Below are 6,096 nucleotides of genomic sequence, written 5' to 3'. Positions count from 1 at the left end.
AGAGGAAACAGTGAGGCATAGAGGGTTATTTTCCAAGTCGGAGTTCCAAGGCAAAAGTAATCCTCCAAAATATAGAGGTTTTGGGAACATGATACCGTTGCCAGTTGTTTTATTCTTGTCAGACTCTTTGTAACTCATTAGAGGTTATTAGCAAAGATACTGGAGTGGTTTGCCATTTTCTTCAGAACCTGAGGCAAACAAAGTTGAGTGACTTGCCTGAGGTCACTCAGTTAGCAAATGTCTGAAGCTAGATTTGCAATTGAAAAATTAGTCTTCTTAACTCCTGGTGGGCCACTGTACCCACCTGTGCCAACTAGCTGCTTGATAGAGAAATCCAAAGGAGGGAAGTTTAGTGGGAAATGAAGATAAGGTTGATGTGGGCCATCCATTGTACCAAAAAAATAAAGATTTTGTGAGGAATCATGCAATCAGAGGGCAGAGAATACTTTTGAAATATGAAATCTAGGACTCAAGTGATGTTACAGGATAAAGAGGTTTCTGGGAAAGGGTGAAGAAGTCCAAAGGAGGGTCACTTTGTCTTCAGTTATCATACATTAATGCCTTAGGTAAAAGAAGGAATTAATCAATTAATTAATTAATTAAATGTTACTGCCTGTGGTTATCAGCAACACTTAACAAATGTAAACTTTAGAAATTGCTTTATAAATTCTTACCAAAGCATCATTGTGAAGATCAGTAGAGAGAGTAGAAGGAATGAGGGTTAGAGACTGGACCTATAATTTCATTGATGAGGAAACACTTCCACTATTTTTTTTAATGCATTGAATGAGATATATTTTTGGACATGGCCAATCCGGAAATTGTGTTGCTTAATCAGGCATATTTGTTTTTTCTTTCTTTTGTTCTCACAGTGGGGATGATGAAAAGAGAGAGGGAGAGAGAAAGAGAGAGAGAGAGAGAGAGAGAGAGAGAGAGAGACAGAGAGACAGAGAGACAGAGAGAGAGAGACAGAGAGAGAGAGACAGAGAGAGAGAAACTGCTTGTTAATTGAAAAAAGAAAATAAAGAAGAAAATGCATTCCATTCTAGAAACATGAATTAATCAGAATTACAACAAAATAAAAACCTTAGTTGTGTGATAAAGCCTTATTTTTAACTACAGTTATACTGACTGACATTTCTATAACACTTTAAAGCATATCTCATTTAAAGTGCCAATAACTATGTGAATCAAGTGCAACTAATATTATTATCCTCATTTTACAGCTGAGGAAACTGAAGATCATTGGGAAAGAGTAAATGACTTAGCCTGCAGTCACTTAGCAAGTGACTTATTAAAGCTGAGAATTGACCCAGGTTTCACTCCCTCTACTAATACAGATCAATACTTTTTTTCAACTTTTAATCTTAGGAGAGTCGCCTAGAAAACTGAAAGGCTAAATGATTTGCCCAAGGTCACATAATGAACATGCTAGAGCCAGGAGCATTTCCCTCTTCTCTGCACCATACAGACACATGTACAAGGATGTGCAAATAAATATTTAACAGACTGTTCTCTAGGGAGAGGAGGAAATGTAGTTAGGTTACACTTTGAAATTTAATATGCATTGATTACATTTTTTCCATCACTTTCCTAATCTTGAAATTCAACAAAATAACAAAGCTCTGATTTGTAGCATTTGCCAATTTTTGAGGTATAAATGTTTGCATAGAAAATTTAACAATCAGCTCTGAGGAATCAATGCAAGCAAAGTCCAGCACACCACTGCACATATACTTAATTCCTCCTTTTTATGTACTGAGTTATAATGGAAAGAATATTGTTTGAACAATCAGAAAACTGGATTCTACAATAACATTGGAACCATTTTCTGGCTGTGTAACCTTGGAAAACTGAAGTTACCTCATGTGTAAAATGAGCATCTTAGTCTTCAATTTCAGTTTCTTAGGCTAGTTGCAAAGACTGGACGAGTTGAAGTTTATACTTAGGATATTATACATCTCTTTTCAAATGTAAGATATTATAAGGTTGCCTATTCCAAGTTATTCGATGATTATTTTCTATTATAGTTCAAGATGAAAAGTAAAATTTGGAAACATATATGCATCAATTGTATCACAAATGTAAACTGAAAAAAAAGTAACTAAAATTGTGTTTCTGTGTTTTTTAATGGAATTTACAATTTCATTTATGAAAGAAATTTCTATTCAGAAAACTCCTTCTCTTAACAGGAACCTGCTTTTGAAATGCATAAACTTCAAGAGTTGCCTGAGTACTGAGAGATTATAGGACTTATCCAGCATGATAAGTTTTGGTCTGATGCTAACCCAGGTGATCCCAGGCCTCTCTAACTCTGAGTCTAGCTCTCTATCATCCATCATTTGTGATTCTTTATATTGGTTTTCAATTTATAAAATGTAAACATTTTCTGATGATACTTTCTTCTGGTGATTACATTGAAATGAACAACAACATCTTTAGAAGACTTCTGAGAGCAAAGATGGCAGAGCAAGCAGTAAGTTGCTCTCACTATCTGTTATTAACCTGTAAGAACCCCTAAAATATCACTCCAGTAACAGTCCTGGAAGAGCAGAGACAACAGAAAGATGGGATGTGGCAGTATTTTAGCCCAGGAGGTTTGGAGGATTAATGGAAAAGGTCCCTCTCACTGTGGTGTGGTGGAAGGGGAGCAGTACAGGATAGGAGGCATCTCAGCATGCCAACAACATGCCCTTCCTCAGGAAATCTGTGGGAGATCCTGAACCCCAGGGTAGTGGAGCAGACAAATGTCAAAATCAGAATTCCTCACATGCCTTGACACAGCCAATGGAACCAGGAGACTAAAGATTGGAGAGCCAACACATGCACTCATAGGTAGGAGTCATCAAGCAGCCACAGCCGCCATGTACTTCATCACAGCTCCAGTAAACAGGCATTCTCCTGTGACCAGACTACTCTCCACCCTGAGAGCTTCAGTGTAGTTGTGGAGAAAGACATAAAAACCCCACCTGACCTCAGCACATACTAGTTCAGTACTAGGTAAGCTGCAAGACCCTGATAACCTAGAGCTGCCAGCTCTTGAGGCCCCAGCACATAAAGTCAATGACCAGACTACTGATCCACAGTGCAAGAAGCGTGATATAGTGCCACTTGTGATTTAGCAAGAGACCTCATTTTTAAAAACCAAGAAATAGGCAGACATCATGAGCAAAAAGTATAAATGGACAATGATCATAAATTCTTTCTATGCGGATAGAGAAGATCAAACACAACTTCAAAAGAAGACAAGGTAGTCAATATAACTGCATCTGAAACCTCAAAGTGGGACACGAACTGGTTTCAAGTCCAAAAAAACCTTCATGGAAGAGCTCAAGGAAGATTTGAAAAGAAAAATAGCAGAGATAGAAGGAGAAATTGGTAAAATAAATTAGAGGTATGAAAGAGAGATTCAACAGCTTAGAAAGGGAATGTCATAAATTGACTATAAAGAAACAATTCCTTGAAATAGTCTTATTGACCAAATGGAAAAACGAAAGACCACTGAAGCAAACAATGCCTTCAGAAGTAGAATTGGACAAATGGAAAAGGAGGTATAAAAACTAACTGGATGAAATTAGTATTGGGCAAGCGGAAACTAATGACTCTATGAGACATCAGCAATCAGTCAAACAAAATCAAAAGAATATAAAAAGAAAGAAAATAGAAATTAATATATTGGAAAAATCACTGAACTGAAAAATAGATCCAGGAGAGAGAATTGAAAAATTATTGGTCTACATGAAAGCCATGCTCAAAAAAATACCTGGACAGCATCACTCAAGAAATTATCAAGGATAACTGCCCTGATATTCTAGAACCAGAGGGCAAAATAATCATTGAAAAAATACATTGATCTCCTCCTGAAAGAGAATACAAAGTGAAAATGTGAAGGAATATTATAGTCAAATTCCAGAATATATGTCAAGGAAAAAATACTGCAAGAAGTCAAGAAGAAACAATTTAAATATTGTGGAACTACAGTCAGGATTATGCAAAACATTTCAATTCCTACATTAAAAGATCAGAATGCTTGGAATTTGATATTTTGTAAGGAAAAGGAGCTTGGATTACATCCAAGAATCAACCCTCCAGTGAAATTGAGCACAAACTTTCAGGGCAGGAGATGGACATTCATTGAAATAGGGAGTTTCCAAACCTTTCTGAAGAAAGATTAGAGCTCAACAGAAGATTTGGTCTTCAAATATAAAACTCAAGAGAGGCACAAAAAGGTATACAGAAAACAAAAACACAAACAAATGTGTTATTCAATAAGGGCAAATTATTTACATCCCTGCATGGGAATAGGATGCTTATAACCCTCGAGGTATGTTTATAAGAACATGTAAGAAGGGTATACATAGGCAGAGGGCGGGGGTATAAGTTGACATTGGTGTGATGATAAAAACAAATCTAATTAAGAGGTAAAAAGGAATTGTACAGTGAGAAAAGGGTAAATTACATCACACATCACACAAAAAGTCATAGAGACCTACTACAGTAGTGGGAAAAAAAGGAGGGGAATGAACAATGCTTGAGCCTTACTGTCATCAGACTTGGCACCAAGAGGGAATAACATACTCAGTTAGGTGTAGAAATCTAAATTATCCTATAGGAAGTAGAATGGGAAAGGGGAAAGAAAGGGGAAGGGTTGGGTAGAAGATTGGGAAAAAATAGTGGGGGAATTGGAAAGAAAAAGGAGGGGCTGATATAAGGAGGGCAGATTGAGGGAGGCAATGGTCAAAAGGAGATCTCTAGTGAGGGAGGAAAGGGAGAAAGGAGAGAGAAAGCAAAAAATGGGTGGGATGTGGAAACAGGATTGAGAAAAAGACATAGGTAGTAATCATAATTGTGAATGTGAATGGGATGGATTCTCCCTAAAACAAGGGTGGATAGCAGAATGGATTAAAAACCATTCTCATACAATATGTTGTGTACAAGGAGCACATTTGAAGCAGAGGGATACACACAAAATAAAGGTAAAAGGCTGCAGCAGAACATATTATCTTTCAACTGCAGTAAAAAAAAAAAAAGGCAGGGGGAACAATCCTGATCTCAGTTAAAGCAAAGCGAAAAAAAAAGATCTAACTACAAGAGATAAGGAAAGAAACTATATTCTGCTCAAAAGGTACCATAGACAATGAAGTAATATCATTAATAAATGTACATGCACCAACCCGCATAGCGTCCAAATTCTTAGTGGAAGAATTGCAGGAAGAAATAGCAAAACTATACTAGTGTTGGACCTCCTCTTCTCCTGCTCTATACTAGATAAATCTAGCCACAAAATAAAGAAAAAGAAGTTAAGGAGGTGAACAGAATTTTAGAAAAGTTAGATATGATAGACTTTTGGAGACAAGTGAATAGGGATAGGAAGGAATACGCCCCTTTATTTTTGGTGGTACGTGGCAACTACACACAAAATGACCATGTATTGGGGCATAAAAACCTCACAATCCAGTGCAGATAGACATAAATATTAAAGGCATCCTTTTCAGATAAAGATGCAATAAAAATTACATATAAGAAAGGCACATTGAAAGATAAACTAACAGTTAATTGAAAACTAAATAATCTAATCCTAAAGAATGAATGATCAAACAACAAATCATAGAAGCCATCAATAACTTCATTAAAGAGAATAACAATAATGAGACAATGTACCAAAACTTATGGGATTCATCAGAAGTGGTTCTTAAGGGACTGTTTATATCGCTAAATGCATTAATGAATAAAATAGAGAAAGAGGAGATCAATAAATTGGGCATGCAACTAATAGAGTTAGAAAAAGAACAAATTAAAATTCACCAAATACCATAATTGAAATTTTGAAAACCAAAGGAGAGATTAATAAAACTGAAATTAAGAAAATTATTGAACTAATAAATGAAACTAAGAATTGGCTTCATGAAAACACAGTAAAATAGATAAACCATTGGCTAATTGGATTTAAAAAAAAATTAATAGAGGGTAACGAGCCAAGATGGCAGAGTAGAAAGATGCACATATGCTAGCTCTTACCCCACAGCCAATAAAACTCCTGTAAATAAGAACTCTCAACAAATTCCAGAGCAGCAGAAGCCACAGAACAACAGAGTG

This window comes from Notamacropus eugenii, chromosome 7, assembly GCF_028372415.1.
Source record: "Notamacropus eugenii isolate mMacEug1 chromosome 7, mMacEug1.pri_v2, whole genome shotgun sequence".
NCBI lineage: Eukaryota > Metazoa > Chordata > Mammalia > Diprotodontia > Macropodidae > Notamacropus > Notamacropus eugenii.
This window is presented reverse-complemented; position numbering follows the sequence as displayed.